General features: G+C 50.7%; 1 non-coding gene across 1 annotated transcript; it reads left to right on the forward strand.

Annotated features, from left to right (window-relative positions):
* Positions 1-1,547: 1,547 nt before the first annotated feature.
* LOC128115084 (U6 spliceosomal RNA) lies at positions 1,548-1,651 on the forward strand. Its single transcript, XR_008219982.1, has one exon. It is a non-coding gene; the product is annotated as a U6 spliceosomal RNA (small nuclear RNA).
* Positions 1,652-21,631: the final 19,980 nt, after the last annotated feature.

Here is a 21,631-nt window from a genome sequence, read left to right on the forward strand (position 1 = left end):
CAGGGTCTCATGTAACCTAGGCTGGCCTTGAACCCACTATATAGATGAGGACGACCTTGAACATCTGATCCTTTTCCCTCCATCTTCCATGCGCTGGGATTACAGGCGTGTGCCACCACACTTATTTGATATAGTACTGGTGACCCACTTCAGGGCTTCACACACACTAGGAAGACACTCTACCAGCTCAGTCACATCCCCCACACTACTTAAAAAAAAAGATTTATTTGTGATATATATGTATGTATGTGAAACTTGTGTGTGTGTCTGTGTGAATGCCACATGTGAGGTGCCCCCAAAGAGAGGGTCGGGTTCCTTGGAGCTGGAGTTCCAGCCAGTTATGAGCCAGCTGCTGTTCCCAGCACTTCATTCTGGACTGATACGAAGGTCCTGAGCGGTAATCTCCCAGATGGGAAAGTGTCAGTCCTACCGTGGTTAATTGAATTTTGGATGCTTTCCTGGGACCGGGAGGTGGGATCAGGTTGGGGAACAGGGAGAAGGCAGGATCTGCATGGTGGAAGGAGGTGTCTTGAGTAGGAAGGACTGAGAAAGCAGGTTGGGTGGGGCTCTTGCTTGACCAAACACTGTGAGTCCCCAGAGGTTCCCAGACTGGCGTGATGTCTCTGGATGTGTGCCTCTGAAAGCTGCGTTTCTGACTGTGGCTGAACGAGGTGGTGGTGTAGGGGGAGAGGGAGGAGGACATGAAAACCCAGGATGGGTCACAATAGTGACCCTGGGTGGAAAATAACTAGAATGGGCCATGTACAGAATACAAGACGGTATGTGTGTATGGGGTGGTGGTGGAGAGAATGTGGGGTGAGCCCCCAAGCCTTTGATGAGGTGACTAGATGCTCAGAGCACAACCAACAAAGATCGGGAGCCGGGAGTGAGTGAGATGTGTGAGGATGTTGAACTGAGCTTACTTTGGACACGTGGAGTTTGAGCAGCCCGTGTGGTAGGTGGGAGCGTCTAGTCAGAAGAATGTCCCCTGCTGAAGTCAGCCACTGTCTGCAAACAGATGTTCCCTTCAGTGCTTGCGGCCCTAAGCGGGGATGTGCCAACAAGAAGGATGTGGGCGGGCAAAGACAGTTACAGGAGTGGACTGTGTGGATTTGAAGGATGCTCCAATTATAAAACACACTGAAAACTGGAATGCACTCCTTTCTGCTGCTGCTCAGGCGCTGGCCAGCAGCCTGCAGGGTGGAGTCCAGATCATCAGCTCAACTGGACATCTGTCGGGCACTTACCTTCTCTTAGCTTCCTTCCTAAGGCTACCCTAGCAGAGCGCCTCAGGCCGGATGAGTCTTTTACAGTTTTGGATGCTTGAAATCAAGGCCTGGGCAGGAAAAGGTCTGTCTACACCTCGCTCTCAGTTCCTGTAGTCCTTGGTACTCTTCAGCTTGTAGAAACACAAGTTGCCTGCCCCTCGTGTGTGTGTGTATGTGTGGTGTGTGTGTGTGTGTGTGTGTGTGTGTGTGTGTGTGTGTGTGTGTTTGCATTTGCATGCACTCCTATGTGTTTCTGTTTTCTCTTAAGTACAGCAGCTGTGGCTCGCCTCAGCAGCTCATACGATAAAATTGGAATGATACAGAGATTAGCATGGCCCCTGTGCAAGGGTGACCTGCAAATTCCTGAGGCGGTCCTTATGTTTGATACCCTGCCTCAGTGACTAAATGGAGAGTGATTGACAAAGACACCTGGTGTCAACCTCTGCTGAGCACAGCACGCGTGTGTCCACACACATTCGAAGCATTTGTACATACTGCTTGCACACCATATTTCTATGCATGAACAACGTTAAAAAAGAACGAGCTCAAGAGGAGTTATATACCAGTTCCCTTTGCCGAGACCCTGTTTCTAAGTAAGATCACATTGTGAGACTCCATTCCACATGATTGTGAACTTGGGGTGGGTACCCAGGCGTTTCTGTTTCTGGCATCCTCTCCACCCGACTGCCATGCTCTTCTTTCAGGAAGATGTCCATATATACCCCAGCCGCCGTTTACTATCTGCAACTCACAAACACTCCCTCTCTGAGAGGACCCCATTACTGTCGGTGCCCCCACTAGGCCCTGGACTCCTTGATACCCGAGTCCACTGGCCTCTGTTTCTTTGCACTGAGCGGTAGAGACAGCCCCCGCTTCAGAGTAACAGGAGAGTGGCTGTGGGTGCTCGCTGTGATCTTGGGTGACTTTCCTAATTTCTCTTTGCCTCAGTTTCCCTTTTTGTAAGATGGAGCTGTTAAATGAGAACTTACTGGGTCATGAGGAAGTATACTGAGAGCAGCTGTTCAGGGACTCCCATCTCCAGGAGGGAAGAATCTTGTTTGTTCTTTGGTATTTGGGGCAGTGGCTGACATGGCAGGGGACCATAAGGACTTGTGGAACTTACACGTACAGAGACTTAGCATGAGGAGAACTGACGGCATCTGTGTGTTTATGAATTTGAGCCTTCCTTAGAGGCCCCCCTCCTTCTGCCTGAGTCCCCGGCGTTAGATAACTTCACGCTGGATGCTGGGGAGTGTGGTGGTACACAGGGGTCTCAGTTTGACTCAAACACTCAGCCCTGTGCTCGGCGCTTCTCTTTCATGTGGATGGAACACATTTCGGCTTATTACACGGTGGTATCTGCAGTGGCTTCCATAGATGAGTCACCATTTACTGTAAAGTTTTCAGATGCCCGGCAGACACACCCATCGGCGGAGATCAGGCCCTCTGCAAGACCTGCAGCCCGGCCTCAGGCGTCTAGCAAGAGACAGAAATCTTGTGGCCCCTTTCGACATGAAGGTCACAGGTGAAGGTCCGCCTGCAGCTTCCACCTTCCTGCTGGAAATTTGGTTTGATCTTTCCTGAGGTAGCCACACACCAACCGTCAGACGACACTGTACACATTCGTGCTTCTGGACGAGAGATTTATTCTTGGGCCTCATTTTGTTTTTGTGTGAACTGTTTAAATAAGTAAAAACAAAGGTGGGCTGGAGGTTCAGTTGGTAAAGTGTTTGCTGTTACAAGCATGAGGACCTGAGTCGAATCCCCAGAACCCGCGTGAAAGGCTGGCAGAGTGGCACGTGCTTGTAACTTCAGAGTTGGGAGGCGGAGAGCAGGGATCCTTGGGGCTCACAGGACAGCCAGGAAGCCTGTTTGGTGAACCTCTGGTCCTGGTGAGAGACCTAGTCTCCAAACACAAGGCGGCTGCCAGAGAGGCCGCCTAATGGGTAAAAGTGTTTGCTGCAGAGCGCGATGATCTGCATGGCAGAAGGAGTCAACTGACTCCTGACACACGTGCCGTGCTGTGTGATTTTATGTGTTTGTTTTGTTTTAATCTGTTTGTTTGTGACTTTTCAAGACAGGGTTTCTCAGTGTAACAGTCCTGGCTGCCCTGGAACTTGCTCTGTAGACCAGGCTGACCTTGAACTCACGGAGATGCGCCTGCTTCTGCCTCCCAAGTGCTGGGACTGAAGGCGTGCGCCGCCGCCACCGCCGCCACCACCACCAGCTTATGTATTTGTTTTGTGTGAGTGTGTGTGTGTGTGTGTGTGTGTGTGTGTGTGTGTGTGCGCGTGTGTGCATGTGCTGGCCTGAGAGTGGGCGCTGGAGGGTGCCGGTCTTCAGGCACACTCTACCTCCATTTTGTTTTTGTCTTTTTTTTTTTCCAGGCGGGGTATCTCATTGGCCTGGAACTGCCAAGTAGGCTAGGCCAGGCCCTTGTGGGTCCCAGGGATCCACTGTCTTTGCACCCTCAGCGCTGGGATTATAAGAGCATTTTACCTAGGTTTCCCTCCCCTCCCCTCCTCTCCCCTTCTTTTCCCTCCTTCCCCTCCCCTCCTCTTCTCCTCCCTCCCCATCCCCTCCCTTTCCTTCTCCTGCCCTATTCTCTTCCTCCCTCCCTTCCCCCTCCCTTCCCCTCTTCCCCCTCTCCCTTCCCCTCTTCTCCCACCTCTCCCTCCCCCTCCCTTCCCCTCTCCTTCCCCTTCCCTTTCTCCTCCCCCTCCCTTCCCCTCTCCTTCCCCTCTCTTCCCCTCCCTTCCCCTCTCCTTCCCCTCTCCCTCCCCCTCCGTTCCCCTCTCCCTCCCCTTCCCTTCCCCCTCCCCCTCCCTTCCCCTCTCCTTCACCCCTCTTCCCCTCTCCTTCCCCCTCTCCCTCCCCCTCCCTTCCCCTCTTCTTCCCCCCTCTCCCTCCCTTCCTGCCCTTCTTTCCTTAGTTCCTTCCATCCTTTGAAGGCAGCACTGTACTGTCTCCCCAGCCTCACATAGACATTTTTGAAGGTGCCTCTCAGACGTTTCCCCATGTGTAAACTGGGGACAGTGGCGGTTTCTTCAGCAGGATCGTTTTAAGGCTTTGATGCGACCTTTTGAGGTCCCTGGTGTGTAGCTGGTCTGAAAAAGTAGCCACTGTACATGGAGGAAGTGCTCTGGATTTGGGGTTTTGAGGTCATGGATGGCAGGAGGAGCCTTCGGTGCAGTCAAGGGTGTGGAGGTGCCCGTCCGATCTCCTTCCTGCTTGGTGGTGGTAATTATTCAAAATCTGCAGCTAGTTACTGTATTCATTTGACTAGTTTGTGCCTCACCGTCTGTGCCCACGGGGCCTCGCCTCAAAAATAAAACAAAATGGAGCCCACCCCCACCTCCCGACCCCTGCCTTCCTCCGACCCCTGCCCTTCTCCGGAACCCACCCCCACCTCCCGACCCCTGCCCTCCTCCGGAGCCTCTCTTAGGACTGATCAGCTGTTTTGACCTTGTGCTTTTTCTGGTGTGTCCCATGGACCACAGTGGATCCCTGCAGGGTGGTTCCCCCCACCCCCACCCCTACCCGACTCCTGTCACTCTGGTCACCTGGGCGAGAGATGGCTAGTTTTCCTGAGGTCCCACCTAGGACCCAGGTCTCCTGAGATTGTTGTGTGAGTCTTTGGAGCAAGAGGCCGTCACCATTTGGGCTTCTGGAATTCGGCACTCTGAGACATAGCCAGTATTTATGGGGGCAGCAGTGCTGGGCAGTTTGAAATCCAGGCTTAGGAGACACTCAGGACAATGGTTGCCTCGTCTGGATGTTGTGTCCTAAAGGCCCAGGAGATCAAGGGATGGCCTTTGCTCCTGCCTCCTCCGTATTGCTGGGGTCTTCTGAGTCAGTGTCTTCTCCCATCGCAGGTGATTTTGTGAGGACTCAGCCTCCCCTTCTTGAATTCGCAAGTGTGTCCCGCCTGCACTAGGGTTGATTACCTTCCCAAGGGTGTGGTCCCTCCTGGGGCCCCGTGAACCCACAGGCACCCCACAGTAGGTCAGCTCGGAGTGAGTGAGAATTCACATATGAAGCCCCTCGTGATGAAGCGGGGTGGAGCCGCTGCCCCTGCACCCCACAGGGAAGAGGGGGTCCCTGCCTGCTCTCCGGCTGCTGTATTCTTTCTTCTGTGCAGTATTCATGTGCTGGGTGCGAATCTGCCATAAGTCGCTCAAGCTGAGCCGCACACAGTCCTTTTGCCTGGTTCTTCCTAGTGAAGGGACGGTGCAGTGTTCAGGGTGTGGCTGGCTGGGGTGAACGGTACAGCCTGTCACTGGACCAGGAATATTTTGGGCCACACAAAAGATGTGGGTCCCATGACTTCTGTTTTTAGAGGGAACTGGACCCAGTGTGGAGGAGAGTGTGGGCGGAGTCTGCCCTTGGTAGCTGGCTCCACTGAGCGATTGGGGCTCCAAGGTAATTCTACTAGAGGTGATGTTCCACTGAGTCCCAGCCACTCCTAGGATTCTAGAATGTTCTAATCCTGAGATTCCATTCATTGTGGGGCCTTTGGCCCCCTTTTTAATTTATTGTTTTTTAAAAATTTATTTTATGCACACATATATTTGCCTGTATGCACATACATGTACCATATGTGTGCCTGGTGTCTGGGCACGCTGGAAGAGGTGTAGGATCTTCTGGAACTGGAGTTAGAGACAGTTGTGAGCTGCCATATGGGTGCTGGGAATTGAACCCCAGGCCTCTTTCAGAGTCGGTTCTCTCAACTGGGGAGTCGCCTCTCCAGCCCCTTCAATGTCCAGCGGGCCGTGTGGAGGGATGGGAAGGGTCCCATCAGGGGCGGTTGGTCACCGTCATATCTGACGGTGAGGACCGGGTGAGAATCAGATGTCAGGGTGGGCAAGTGGCCTCTGTCTCCAAATCCCCCTGTCACTGCCTGAGGTGTCTGCAGAGCCCTAACCCTCGGCTCAGAGACCCTGGAGTTCTCCCTTCCTCCGTGTTCTCCTGCATTCCTTCACATTCTGGGAAGTTCTTTTCAGTTCACCCCATCATTAGGCCTGGCAAGGCCACACCAGCCTGAACCCGTGGTCTGGCTACACAGAACTGAGGCGAGATCTCAAGTTCAAGGCTCGTTTGGGTTACGGAGAGAGCTCAAGGCCAGGGTGACTTAGCAGCTCCCCACCCGCCCTGTGGTTGGGGATGTATTTCAGGGGCAGGAAGGAGGCTTGCCTTTTATACTTGAGGCCCTGGGTTCAATTCCCAGTAGAAGAGAAAAACCTCTCAAAAACTGAGGGTCCCTGTGGTTTATGTGTGCAGTTGCATGTTTTGCTTATGTATGTGTACGTACTGTGTGTGTGTGTGTGTGTGTATGTGTGTGTGTGTGTGTGTGTAGGTGTGTAGGTGTGTTTGTGTGTGCCTGCACATGTGTACATGTGTGTGGAGGCCCAAGGTGAGTGTCAGGGACTTCCTCCATCCCTCTCCACCTGGGTACACTGTGTGTGGGGGTGTCTCTTGCTGAACCCTGAGCTCCCACTACCAGCTAGTGTGGCTAGCCAGATTGCTCTGGGCACTCCCTGTCTGCTCCTGCATCGCATGCTGGGCCATCACACCCACCCAGCTTTTTATGTGGGTTCTGGGGATCTGAACTCCAGTCCTCACACTTGCTCAGCACACTCTACCCACATGCCCACATTTTTTGTGTGTATTTTTGAGACAGTGTCTTACTATACAGTCCTAGCTGGTCTGGAACTCGTGGCGATTCTCCTGCCCCAAGCTCTTAGAGTTGTCTACCACTGTGTCCCAGTGTGTTAGTCAAGAACCTTGATGCCCTGGCCGTTCAGAAGGTGTGGTTCCTTACTGGTGATGGGCTGACACCCATCTTGTGTGGCCTCAGGCCGTGGGATCAGGCCCCTGAGCACTCCCCTCCCCCCTCCCCCTGCTCCCCCATTCCCCTTTTGGTAGTGAGGAGAGGTCAGGCCTTGTTAGCGGAGGTGGACCCTGTGCTTTCTCTTTGATTGTCTGGGGATGGATACCTCAGTGAACGCTGGTTACTAAAATCTAACTGTTGGCTTAATGAGAAACCTTTGAGAGGGACCCACTTCCTCTTCATTCTCGTTTTATTTTAAAAAATTCTACACATTCCGTTTCATTTCTCTTCCTCTGGATTAAAAAAAAAAAAAGAAAAAAAAAAGACAACCTCCCATAAACAACAGAACCACCCGAAAGTGACTGGCTTTGGAAAACACAGCACTTCTCTGTGAGGAGCCTTTCCTCCCAGGCCGGTGGTGAGTCTGACCGGGGGCAGACTCTGAGGCTCACGGGACTGGGGCGGGACCGACTGATGGCCACACTGGAGGGAGTGGGGCCACCACTCACACTTCTTCCACTTCCTGTTCTCGCCGAGGCCCTCTTCCTCCTTCCCCCTCCTCCACTTCCTCCTTCCGCCTGCCCCTCTTCCTCCTTTCTCTTCCTCCTCCTCCTTTCTCTTCTTCCCCTTCCTCTTCTCTTTCTCCAAGGTCTTCATTCATTTGTTAAGTGAAAAAAGGACCATTTTATCTTTCTCTGTGTGACATTGTTGTTTCCCTGTTGTGTGTCCTTGGCGTCTTTGTGGAAGATCGGCTGACTGCGGATGCCGGCTTTATTTCTGGTCATCCTGTTGTCATTAGGCAGTGTGTCCATTTTGATGCCGGTACCATGCTGTTTGGATTACTATGGCTTTATAATATAGTTTGCACTTTAGTGATCATGTTGGCTATGTGGTATCTTTGTGGTTCCATGTGAATTTTAGAATTTCTATGGAGAATGACATTGGAATTTTTATAGAGATTGCATTGCTCACAATAAGCGGTATTTTTTTGTTTTTGTTTTTGTTTTTGGTGGTTTTACTTTGTCATCCAGGCTGGTCTTGAACTCTTAGACTCAGGAGCACCTTCAGCTTTCTGAGCTCTGCTACTATAGGTGTGCTTATCATGTCTGGCTCAGAACAGACTTCTTTTTAAAAGGCGAAAGATTTATATGATCTGAAGAGAAACCAGAGTATAGACTTCTTTTTAAAAATGATTTATTTATTTATATGCATTGGTGTTTTGCCTGCATGTATGTCTGTGTGAGGGTGTCAGGTCCTCTGGAACTGGAGTTACAGACAAGTGTGAGCTGCCATGTGGGCGCTGGGAATTGAACCTGGGTCCTCTGGAAGAGTCAATTCTCCTAACCACTGAACTGTCTCTCCAGCCCACTGTACGGAGTTTTTAACAATATTAATTCTTTGTTTTGTTTTTCGAGACAGGGTTTCTCTGTGTAGTTTTGGAGCCTTTCCTGGATCTGGATCTGTAGACCAGGCTGGCCTCGAACTCACAGAGATCTGCCTGGCTCTGCCTCCCAAGTGCTGGGATTAAAGGCGTGCACCACCACTGCCCAGCTAACAATATTAATTCTTATAAAAATTTTATTGGGGCTGGAGAGATGGCACAGAGGTTAAGAGCACTGGCTGCTCTTCCAGAGGTCCCGAGTTCAATTCCCAGCAACCACATGGTGGCTCACAACCATCTGTAATGAGATCTGGTGCCCTCTTCTGGCCAGCAGAATATTATATACACAATCAATCAATCAATCAATCTTAAAAAAAAGAATAAGAAAAAAAAGAAAATTTTTTTATCGCCTATCATTTATTTATTTTGTAGGGACGAGGGGGTGCACATGTGGAGGTTGGAGGACATGTTGGAGTCAGTTCCCTCCTGCTATGTGGGTCCTGGGGATCAAACTCGGGTTGCCAGGCTTGGCACCTTTACCCCCTGAGACATCTCACTGGCCCCAGTAGTAATTCTTCTAATCCATGAACATGGGATATCTTTCTATTTGTTTATATTTTCAACCATGTTTTACAGTTTCCAGTATATAAATCTTTCATGTGTGTGGTTACATTTATTCCCAAGAATTTTTTTAATACCACTTAAAATGGGATTGTTTTCTGGTTTCTCTTTTCACACAGTCTTGTCAGTTTGTAGAAACTCCACTGATTTCCACATGTGGACCTTGTATCCTGTGAACTCACTGAATTGATCCGCTCTGACAGGTAGCTGAGGAATTTTCAGGATTCTGTCATCAGCGGGAGCTTTGATTTTATCCCGTGAGTCTTTTGCTTGCTTAGTGGCTGTGTCTAGGGACTGAGGTTTAGAGATGAAATAGAATTTAGTGCTGGGAAAGCTGTGAATTGGCATTGGGGAGATGGGGACCAGGAGTACATTATGGCCATACTCCAGATTCCTTAGTCCTAGGTGGGTGTCTTTAACCAAAAACCAGAGATTGTAACATTGCAAAACGCAAACCCTTCTCAGTGATGATGAAGGCTTGGAGGTCAGAACATTTTGGATATTAGGGTTCTTTGGAAGTTAGGGATATGACATTGGTTAAGTCTGTGAAGTTCCAGCATCTGAAGAGCTTGGAGAACTCAAACGTATCTTGTCCTAACTGTATCTCTGAGATACGGGATGCTCAGTCTGCAGTTCACTGTACAAACAGGTGATTCCGACTTGGATTTGAGTGGCATTCCATCAGTTTTGCAAAATGCTTGGTCCTGCTTCCTGTGAGGGTTAGGGCTGGAGCAGAAGAGCGGGGTTCGGAGGGGCTGGAACTTGTGGAGTGCTGTGCACGTTTATCCAATCGGCAGGCTTGGCCTAACCGGAGGCAGGCAGCTAGCTAGTGCTGAGCTAGGATTTGAATTCAGGACCTGACGGTTCTTGTTCTTCCTGCTGTGAACGTCCTTCTCCTGGGGAGTTGGGAATGCGAAGTGTTAGCTCAAATAACAGTTCACTGAGATAATGGATTCCGGGTGGGAGTCCAGCTGGCTTCTGACTAGAGGGCTTGCTGGGGATGTACTATGCTGTTGTAGGTTGCTCCAACTTTCTCAGTGAGTGAAGGAATGTTACCTTTTTTGTTACTCTTTCTGGAGGACCCCCCAGATGCCAGTGCTGGCAATGGTGCTTGTTGTCTGAGCTAGCAGAGAAACAGGTGTCTTCTGACCCTTGGCCTGCACAAACCGGTAAGCGACAGGCTTTGCTTGAACGGTGGTTAATGCCTTCCTAATGGCGACTAAGCTCTTGGGCTGGGGGAACTGGCTGGGTTGCTCTCCTGAGTGCAGTGGAGTTTTCTATTGGACAAGGGAATGCTGTTGACCTGGAGGTCTAGCTTGGGAATAGAGAGCTTCCCTAGCTCATACCAGGCCCTAGGTGTGATTCCCAGCATGAAGGAAAGAAGGAAGGAAGGAAGCCAGTCCGTGAAGTCTAAGGAATGAGAGGAGGGTGGCGGTCGTGTGGGAAGTCATGCTTCCTCATCCCAGGCTGTAGCCTGCACCTCCAGAGCTTTGGGCCTGAGGGCTGAATCGGGTGGGTAAAGCGGCAGTGTGTGTGTTTGAATCTCCCAAGCATTTGATAATTACGGCACAGTAATTATATGTCTATATATCTATCTGTAGTCCAACTACACGGTACCTCTGACGAGGACCGTCCTATGGAACCGTGTCCCAGGCTATCAGCTTTGTCGTTACAGTGAAGCGTCACCCCATGAGGTCCTAGCCTGTCCTGTATCTAATTTCTTGTCATCATTCTCCCCCAGAGATGTCCTCCACCTCCTTCTTCTCCTCCTTCTTCATTACGGTGTAAATTTAGTGTGCGGCTTCTCCTGCAGTTTGGTTAATCTTAGACTCCAAGAGCATCGAGTCTTTTATCTGTTCGCTAGATTGGGGCCTGTGATTCTAGCACACACACACAAAAAACAAAAAACCAAAAAACAACCCCCCCCCAAAAAAAATCACACACAAACATAAAGCCAGTACCTGGAGCTTTTCAGTAGCTCTTGCTGTCTGCAAGGTGGCCTGAGGGGCTCCAGGGCCACACTCCGGCCACAGGGGGCCCGGAGAAGAACAAGGACCCACGTGTTTGTGCCTCTTCTGTCGCCGGAATCTTCTTCCAAGATCTGGGTCTTTCCAGTTCTTAAAGGACTTAAAATTCTCCTCCTGTCATCCCTGGCTTCTGAGGAAATCAATTTGTGGGTTTCATTATGCAGAGTAATGAGTGGATTTCAAATTATATACTCTCGGATGACACTCACTTGCAAATGAGGAAACGCAGAGGGGCTGAGGTCACATAGCTATTAAGGGACAGGACCCAGTGTTCATTATTTTTGTTACTATATACGACAGCTGTCCTTTGGCCTTCCGTCAGAAGTATTTATTCTTTCCTGGGGCTGGAGAGATGGCTCTGTCGGTCACGTGTTTGCCATACATGAGGCCTTGAGTTCGAGACCCAGCACCCATCTGAAAAGCGGGGCATGGTGGTGCATGCTTTAATACGAGCACCAAGAAGTGGAGACAGAAGGATCCTGGGGTAGTCAGACAGCTTAGCCCAACCAACCAGTGAGAGCTCCCATCTCAGAAATCAAGGTGGATAGCTCCCGAGGAGCGGCATCTGAGGCTGCCCTTTGGGCTACACACAGCATGCACACGCAAACACATGAGAATACACTTTAATAAGCAGTAAATTTAGTGTTTCCTATCATTTTCTCCTCTTGGGGATGTAGCCTGGGTAATTTAGTGTAGTGTTTGTGTCTCTTTTTGTTTTGTTTTGTTTTTCAAGACAGGGTTTCTCTGTGTAGCCCTGGCTGTCTTGGAACTAGCTCTGTAGACCAGACTGGCCTTGAACTCACAGAGATCTGCCTGCCTCTGCCTCCGGAGTGCTGGGACTAAAGATGTGTCACCATCGCCCGGCTTATATCTCGTTTTTATTTGCTTTGAACGTTCTGCCTTTGGAGGGTCAGCATTTGGGCCTTTGATGGCCACGTGTACAGAGTGTGAGTGTGTGTGTGTGTGAGCCTGTGTGTGTTCTCAGGTTCTAGTTATCCAGCTGGAGTCAGTGTGAGGGAAGTCTGGGTGGTCCAGCATCCAGCACCTGGGTGCTTTCTTCTGTCCCTAAAACCTTGCTTTCTCTGGCTCTTTGTGGCTTTCTGTTGGATTCTTGGGGAGTCCTTAGAGCACAGTTTTGGGAGCAATCTGCTTGGAAGGTGGGAGGGAACAAGGTCCATTGGCTTCAGAGGTTGGAACCGCACCCCGGCTGAGCAGCACAGTCACGGCTCCCTGGGGTCTCAGGGAGCATCGAGTAGCTTCCTGGCCCTCGCCTTTGAAGCTGGGGTTCTCTGTGAGTTTTGCAGATTCATTTTATTCTCTTCCGCCGGGGTGTTCTGTGCCTCTGTTTGAGAGGTTGGGCACTGACACTCTCCTGCCTGACAGGAAGGGGACTCCACCTGGGGGGCTGTGAAGTCCAGTTAGATCTCAACATCTGCCATGCCTCAGGTGTGTCCAGGTGACTGGGGAGATTGTTACTGTCCTTTCTCTCTGATGGGGTCACACTTAAAACATCAGGTGTGGGAGCTGAGTGTGTTGGTAACTACACCACTTTAGAGGTAGAGGCAGGGAGATCAGGAGTTCAAGGCCAGCCTTGGCTACACAGTGAATTCAAGGCTCTCCTGGGCTACACCAGACTGTCTCAAACAAAATAAAAAACCAAATAAACAACTAAAAGAGGTGCAGGGAGGCAGAGGCAGGAGGATTGTGAGTTTGAGTCCAGCCTGCCCCAAGACTTTGGTCTAAAGAAAAAAAATAATCAAAGGCTGTACTAATTGTTAAGCCCACATCCCCAAGAGGGAAAAATGACAGAAAACAATCAATACATGTGTGAACGTGCGTGTGCTCATGTGTTTGTGTGTGCTTACGTGTGTGGAGGCCAGGAGACGACCTCAGGTGTCGTTGCTCAGAAGGAGGGGACCGAGGGCTCAAGGCCGGTTGAGCGGGACCTAGCTGTGAACCTTCTGTAAGCTGCAGGGCCTGCCTTAACCCTGTCTCTCTCAGGCTGTCAGCCAGGCACAGACTGCAGAGCTGCAGAACCAGGGCTGAGGGCAGACAGCCCGTGGTCTCGCCATCTCGTGCAGCCGCAGCTACCCAGCTCTTGGGCTGCTGTCCTTCCGTACCACTGAGTGAGGGTGTCATCCAGTCAGGCCGCTGGAGGCCTGGGTGCCCTTGAGCTGTGCATTTTGAAGGACTTGTCCATCCCTGTGATAGAGACCCAGAGGGGGAAAGTTGGTTGTGACAAGGTCACACAGCTCCACAAGGCTGAACCAGGTCACAGAGCTGACTGTGCCCACCCCCCAAAAAAGTCTTCCCTTTAGCCCCAGGAGGCTGGCCCCGTGTGCCCGGCCTGCCCCGGTTTCCTTCACACAGGTGTGGGCGCACCAGCTGAGGACTTCATGACTTCATCTGAGAGAATGCAGTTGGGTACAGTGTGCCTGGTGGTTGCCTAAATTTAAACGAAGTGGGCTGGGGTGGGTGGGAGTGAAGATCGGCTTGGTGCTTTCATTAAAGCGCCGTGTGTTGGGGGAGGTTCACTTTTTATTTCTACTTCACTGAATGAGGGCTGAGCTGAGGGTTTCTCTCCCTTCCCCCCTTCCTTTTTCTTACTTTTTTTTTTTTAGTGATTAAATATTCATATTTATATATTCTCAAATTGGGACTGGCGGTGCATTTCACTTTCAGCCTAAATCTAAGTGAAAGGCTGACAAGAACTTCTTATTCTGCAGTGTTACTCATGTCATGGCTGCAGTGGTGAGGGGAGAGTCCAGTTTCTGAGCAAGCCCACCAGGCGCCTGCAGACAGTGGGCTGCATTCTCAACTCCAGGCCCCGGGTTGCTGGGGGACCCTGAACTTCAGTTTCCTCCCTGTAAAATGGTGTTAGCTGGTTGTGTGAGGTGCTGTTGGTGAAGTTCCTGGCAAGCTGTGTTCATGTGGAGGGTCGCCAGGCCTCCTTGGCTGACCTCACGTGCTCTGTCCCCCAGGGGCTGGGGCAGTGGGAGATGAGGCTGAAATGGATAGCCTGCTGAAGGAGGGGAAGGGAATGGCGTGGAGGCATGAGTCGTTGTGTATATGTATAGAGAAATTGTGTGGCTCAGGGGACACACTTGACTTACCATCTTTGGGGACATGGGAGGTTGTAGACATCTGAGCTTCTACATTGCACCCCCTAGGGGGGTGTCTTTCCAAGGTTTTACCTCATTGAGTCTTTCTTCCTACTTAATCTCCTCAGCCATTAAATACCCAGATTAATCCCAGCCCTTGGGAGGCAGAGGCAGGCAGATCTCTGAGAGTTCAAGTACAGCCTGGTCTACACCGTGAGTTCCAGGCCAGCCAGGGCCACATAGTGAGACCCAGCGAGATGGCTCCATGGGTAGAGGTGCTTGTCACCAAACCTGACCACCTGAGTTCAGTCCCTGGAATGCACAGTGAAAAACTGACTCATGCAAGTTGTCCTCTGACCTCCTCGAGTGCTGTGCAAATAAATACATAAATAAGTAAATATCTGTTTTAGGGCTGTAAGTAACATGTGCAAGGCCGTGGGTTTGATCCTCAGCACCGCAAAACAAAATGAAACAAAACAAACTATTTACTGTTGTATAGTGATAAAAATGTTATAGAAAAGTTGGGGCATGTCAAAGACACAGAGGAGGAAGTGGAAACTCCCATCACTCCTCCCCTCCAGACCCAGAATTTTTGCCCCCGGTGATTTTTCCGTGCACATGTGTATTGGTGTGCTTGCCTGCTTGCTGGTTTTTTATAGAAGCAAGCCAGACCGTGTATCTTGTTACGTAACATGCTTCTGGAATTCTGTGCCGTGAGTGGCTCTGTTTTGAGTCAAGACATCCCCCAGTGGTTTGGTGTGCTTTGCCTGTCTAAGCAGCTCTCCTGGACAGGCGGCTCAGTGGCTTTCCTTTTCTGTTATCTCCTTCAGTGAGTGCTGCTGTGGAGCTGGTCAGGAGCACTGGCTCACCTTCCAGGGGACCAGGGTTTGAGTCCCAGCATCCACACGGCAACTCACCAGTTCCAGGGAATCCTCAGTCCTCTTTGACCTCCACAGGCAGCAGATACACACATGATGTACAGACATATGTGTAGGCAACACACACACACACACACACACACACACACACACTCACACATGCACACACACACACACACACACATAAAATTTAAAGGAGATTCTCTAGCAGGGTCTTCTGAACTAAATGGTTCATAGGTTTCAGAGTTTACCATACCCTACCTGTGCCCTCGACCTTCATGCTCGGCAGCAAGCTGTTATTTGGGGTTAGCCTTTTCTGCTTCCTTTCTGTTCACTGTCCCTTCCATCAGGAAAGGTCATGGGGCCCTCCGAAGAGTGTAGTTGGAGTCCTGATGTTGAAGAATGACAATAAACACATTTCACTCTGTCGACAGCCGGTCCCCCTAGTGCCAGGACCACCAGTGGCCACGAGATGAAGCACAGCTGTGGCCTCGCACGTTGTAACCAGAAGTGGAGGTGTCCGTTGGGAGCACACAGGCTCAGGCCTTCGACCTCTTTGGGGAAGTGTTGGTTACCAACCTAATGCTGGTGGTGTTGGGGAGCTGGCTCACACCGGGAGATCAACAGTGTGCCTCTCTTCCCCACACTGTGTCAGGTGGCCCTCTCATTGGCACCCAGAAATTGCTCACCAGGGCATAGTGTGGAGGTCAGGGGACAGTCTACGGTCTCAGACCTCACACCTTTCGTGAGGTGAGGTCTTTTTGATGTTCACCTTTGCAGATATCAGGGTTCCTTGTATCTCACTGTAGGAATCCTGACACTCCAGAGGTGTGCTTCTGAGCTGGGCCTCCTTCACACTCGTGTGGCAAACACTTTACCCGCAGTCATGGCTCCAGCCCTGACCTTCCTCGTTTTGAGTTTGAATTTGTAGTTCTGTTTTCATCTATTAATACCTCATTTTCCCCAGCTGGACAGGAAGCTCTCAGGGCAGGGCTAGGTGTTTGGAGAATTAATTACTTCTATGGTGGCTGTGTTGGAGGCCCACAAAGCAACACTTACATGAATGAGCTCAAGATTTCACATGAAAACCGCACCAAGACAAGTCAGCTGCTGCCCAGGCTGCTACCATAACCCCTGACAGAAGCTCTCACACACACTGAGTTCTGCTGATCAGCGCGAGACTGCCTAGGGTATAATCGAGGAGTCTTATGTCCCTATGTATGTTTCCGTCAGTGACTGTAATAATGATTGTAAGCTAGCAGTTATTTACTGCTTGGCCCTAGATACATTCTGAGTACTTAAAAAAATTATTCTTTACTTATTTGTGTGTGAATGAGAGTGTGCTTAGGTGTGGTATATATCTCTGTGGGTACATGTGTGACCCAGCAGGCCTGTGGAGGTCAGAGGATGATTTAAGGGAGTTGGTTCTCTCCTTCCACCAGGAGGATTATGGGGACTGAACTCAGGTTGTCAAGCTTGGCGGCAAGCGCCTTGGACCACCGAGTCAGCTCACCAGCCTCCTAAACGCTTTTCCAGTTATTTTTTTGTTTACTCTGGTTGTATAAAGATGCATTATCAGCAAGCCCCCCACCCTTTTGTCTTGTTTTTTGAGACAGGGTTTCTCTCTGTAACAGTCCTGACTGTTCTGGAACTCACTCTGTAAACCAGGCTGGCTTCAAGCTCACAGAGATCCGCCTACCTCTGCCTCTCCAGTGCTGGGATTAAAGACATGCGCCACCACGCCTGGCTGCCCCCCCCCCCTTTAATAAACGAAGAATATGTGAGGCAGAGATCTAATTTAGTGACTTTATCTTAAGGGACATCAGAATTGACTGTTCACTTGTTCATTCATTGACTCATTTGTTTACTTGTTCACTGATCCATCCAGGCATTAGTTCATTGATTCCTTCCTTCCTTCATTTGTTCAGTAGACGCCAAACCTTACCTTGTGCTGTTGCTGCTCTGGCTGTGGCACATCCTCGCCCTCATGGAGCATCCCTTCCAGTGAGCAGGACGGTAACGGCTAACAGATACTGGTGCCTGGCAGATGTGCTAGGCCGCTGGAGCAGGAGAAGGCAGAGAGAAGGGGCTCTGTGATGGTCATGGGGGAGGAGGAGGAGGACCAGGCTTAGAACCAGAGACCTGTAGGGCCAGCACATTCTTGGAGACGATGTTCTGGTGGTGTACATGGGTTCAGGAAGGCACTGAGGCTCACAGAAGCCTCCTGCTGATGCGGCTCACAGAAGGGTGGGGCTCAGTGTTCTCAGGCCTGCACTTTGCATGTCCTACCTCTCAGGTTTGCTTTTCATGGAAGGGAATAGTGGCAGATGTTGGTCACATGCTAGGTTGGACATGTGGAAAGGACACCTAAGCAGTCAGGAACCAGAGTGGATTGCCAGGCAGGTGACTCTTCCCACCAAACCGTACATCTAGAGGTGTCCGGCAAATAGCTATGTGCTCTGTGAACTGGGCAATGTCCAGTGTGGCTCAGTCAGTATTAGTGTGTGTGTGTGTGTGTGTGTGTGTGTGTGTGTGTGTGCGCGCGCGCGCGCGCGCGCGCGCTCGCGCGCATGCGCGCGCATTTGTGTGTACGTGCTTTTGGAGGCCAGAGGTTGACATCTGGTATCTTCCTCAATTGCATCTCCACTTTATATTTTGGAGACAGACAAGGTGTCGCTGGACTTAGAGCTCCCTAGTCCAGCTAGATTGGCTGCCCAGTGAGCCCCAGGGACCCTCCTGTCTCTGCCTTCCCAGTACCTGGCCACTCACTGTACCTGGCTTTTGTGTGGGTGCCGAGGACTGGACTCAGGTCCTTGTGTACGCAAGTGTACAAACACTCTGCACTGAGTCTTCCCCCAGCCCCCTGAGCTGATATTATTAAGCATCTGCTTCTTGTCAATTTGATAAGATCTTAAGAAGCCCCACCCTGCCAGACAAGAGAGCTGGGGCCCAGGACTGTCTGGCTACAACCAGCTCTGTGACAGCTCTATCTCAGTGGCCTCCCCTGCGGAGGGAGGGCAGTCAGATGATATCCGCTCTGATTGTCCGTTTTTGCTCCGCCTTTTATTTTAAGATGGAGATTAGGTGGGGGAGCACTCATGGAGCTTTTCAGGGGCTCCCTGGAGAGCAGGGCTTGAGGAAGGGTTCAGGAAGGTCCCACCTAGGGGTGCAGAATGAGGCTGCCAGTCCCAAACCACCTGGTATTAGTTAGTGGTTAAGTGGCATTGCCCCCACACAGCATGCTCCCCACAAAATCAGCCTTACCCACAAGTGTTTTCCTAGAACCCCCGCTGTTGATGGGAGGCTCTGAAATTTCGGGTGTACTTTCCTGGCGGTTGGGCCGTAGTGATTTTGGTCTTTTGTACAGCCCGGTGTCTCAGAACAGTATCCAGCTTCAACCCACTCCCTCCGACAGCCTTCCACTGAAACCTCCAGCGAAACCTGGGTGAACACACAGCCTTCAAAAATACAAAGTTGTGGGGCGAGGAAGCAACAGGAAGTGGGGGAGCCAGCAGAACAAAGCTCCTGCGTGCTCAGAGCACAGAGGACCTTTCTTAAATTTTCTTTTTCTCTTTAAAAATCACGCTGCTTTCTCAGATTATTGAGGTAGACGCTTTTGCTTGTTTCCAATGGATTCATTCTCTTCTGAGGCCTCTGGGAAGATCAGAAGTGAGGGTGAGCTGTCTTCAGGGAAGCCTTAAACACCCCCACCCCACCCCACCCCTGCAAAGATTATGCAAATTCCTGTGAGCAGGATCCTCCCTCCCTCCCTCCCTCCCTCCCTCCCTCCCTCCCTCCCTCCCTCCGCTTTTCTTATCTGAGGACCATGGGAGCGTTAGTTCAGTTGAGCTGCTCATATGCCTTCCTGGGTAGAATTGCATTGGGTTTAGTCATGGAAGCAGGTGGGGAAAGTGGAATTCTGCCTCTGACACTTTCTTGGCCTCTGCCTCAGTTTCTCATTTCCTACTGGAACACTTTAAGACTCCCACCAAGCTCAGTGAAAACTGTTTATGGCTCCCTAACAGGCCACTTATGACCAGGGAGGAACAGCTGCCTGGTCAGATAGAAGGAGCAATTAGTGGAGAAATTAGGCATGTAATTTGAATATGGATTAGCTCAGGTTGAGTTGGGTATACAGGGGCTGTGAGTGGGTCTGCCCCGTGGTAATAACCATGGTAATGCTGCGAGCAGGCTCACCTGTGCTGTCTCAGCCCAGTTTCCTTTTGAGCTGTTTGATGTGTGTGGGGGTGGGGGTGGGGGGGGGGAGGTAGGTGTTTAAGCAATGGATGGATAATATTAACATAAAATCATGTGAATGGGAGAGCCAGTCTCGCTGGGCCCAGTGGCCCAAGGCTAAGTCACAGGTGTGACAGGTAGAGCAAGAGAGACTCGGGCAGTGTAGCTCAGTGAAGCCTGGCGCTCAGTGACGTGGAGTGATGGGGTGGCCATCCCGATTGTGCGTTCTGGCCACAGACCCTCCTTTCCATGTGGCCTTCCGTGTTCACTGGCGTCTGTTCCTGAGGTGTCCTGATTTGGGGTGTGTCTGCCTCCCGGTGACCTTGACTCATTCATTTTAGTCCCGGGCGGGGACTCTGTCCCCCACCTTCCCTTCACTGGGCCACAGCTTCCAGATGTGTGTGTTAACTACTGTGTTGTATTGCAAATGGTCCTGGGCAGGCTATTTTAAAGAAAAGTTTACGTTTTATACTAAAACCGAAAACCATTCCGTCTCCCAGCTCTGTTGTGTGTCTACCTGACGTGGTCTCTGTCCTCAGACTGTCTGCCAGGCTTGCCCTGAGCACTGGGTCGGTTCCTACCTGAGCGACTGGGGCCGGGCACTGACGCACAGCCCGGCACCTTCCAGTCGCTGCTTTCATTCCTATTTTGTTTTAGCATTTTTTTCCTCTGACTTTGTTTAGTGGTGGTATGGAAGGCTTAGGCGATACTCTTAGGCTTCGGTTGGTCAACCTATGAACATGTGAAAACTACAAGACAATTTTAAAAACCAAGCCAGAGGGCTGAAGCCACAGCTCAGTTGGTGTAGTCCTTGCCTAGCAGGTACAGATCTTGGGGTTCAGTGCCCAGTGCTGAACACAAACAAGAATGCTCTCAGCTGCTATTTAGTGCCCAGAACTAATCTGGGGGCCCTAAGCATCTTTCCAGCAGAGTCCCTACCTCCTGGGGGTTCCAAGCCTTAAGTGACTCTTACTTTGGCAATGTCACCACTGCTCAAAGGTGTACCAGTGGGGGCGATAACTGCCATGCTTTCTCATACCACAGTCCCGGCTGTCTAAGAACTCCCTGTGTAGCTCAGGCTGACCTTGAACTCACACGGCAATCCTCTTCCCTCGTGAGTCCTGGGAATACAGACATGAGCCTCCCTGCCTGTTTTTGGCATTCTTGAAGTGAATGGAACTCAAGGGGAGGATAGGTAGGACTTTGAGGTAAAGCCCGCAGAATCTAATTTTCAAGTCTTGTTTTGTTTCAGTGAACAGAGGATACAGAGAGGCTGGTTTGCGTGACTGGAAGCTGTGCTCGACTGTGGTCAGTGGTCAGTGGTCAGTGTGTGCGCTTGGTAAAAGACCGGCCAGTACTGCAGTGAGGCCGCACAGGTGGCCGAGGGCCAGATTCTCATGCTCCTCTGTTTTGGGGGTTGGGCACTACCTAACTGCTTGAGGGGCGAGTAGGTACAGATGGGAAATAACTCGAGTCCTGCTTCCTTTATTGTTCCCCATCTTGTTCTGATACTGTCTTAATAAAATTATCTGCCCATGCCTTTTCTAAATCCACACTGTGGACTGGGCAGATGGCTTTGCATGTAAAGGCACTTGGCCACCAAGCATGATGACCTGAGTCCCAGCCACAGGACCCACAGAGTGGAAAGAGAGAACCAACTCCCCCTCTGACCTCCACGTGCACTCTCTGGTGCACACACACACACACACACTCACACGCACACGCACACACAAGGCACTCTTGCACACCCCCACACGTATATGCACATGTGAATAAATAAGTGTAATAATAATGTTTAAAATTCCACAATGAAACCAAAGCCCCAACTTTTAACCACATCCGAGTCTAGCCTATGACCTGTTATCCTCCAGTAGTTTGTTTGTTTGTTTTTGTTTTTTGTTTTGAGACAGGGTCTCACATAGTCCAGACTGGCCTTGAACTCCCTATGAATCCGAGGATGACCTTGAACTTCTGATCTTCCTGCCTCGACATCCCAAGTGCTAGGATGACAGGTGTGTACAAGTATGCCTGATTTGTGCCATGGTGGGATTTGAACCCAGAGCTTTATACATGCCAGGAAGTACTCTGCCAGCTGGGCTCCATCCCCAGTTGGCTTTAATACCTAGTAACTAACAGTTCCCTGATGGACACTTATAGGTACAGGTCCGAGAGCAGCTTGATCTTTTGATTGTAAAAATTCTCGTGAGAAATTCAGCACCAAGTGTGAACGTGTAACCCTGGCGTCCCCCCCTCCCCTCCCCTTTATTTTTATTAAAAAGACGTCCCCTC

The sequence above is a fragment of the Peromyscus californicus genome, unplaced genomic scaffold, assembly GCF_007827085.1.
Source record: "Peromyscus californicus insignis strain IS unplaced genomic scaffold, ASM782708v3 Scaffold_19__1_contigs__length_69161282, whole genome shotgun sequence".
Classification (NCBI taxonomy): Eukaryota; Metazoa; Chordata; class Mammalia; order Rodentia; family Cricetidae; genus Peromyscus; species Peromyscus californicus.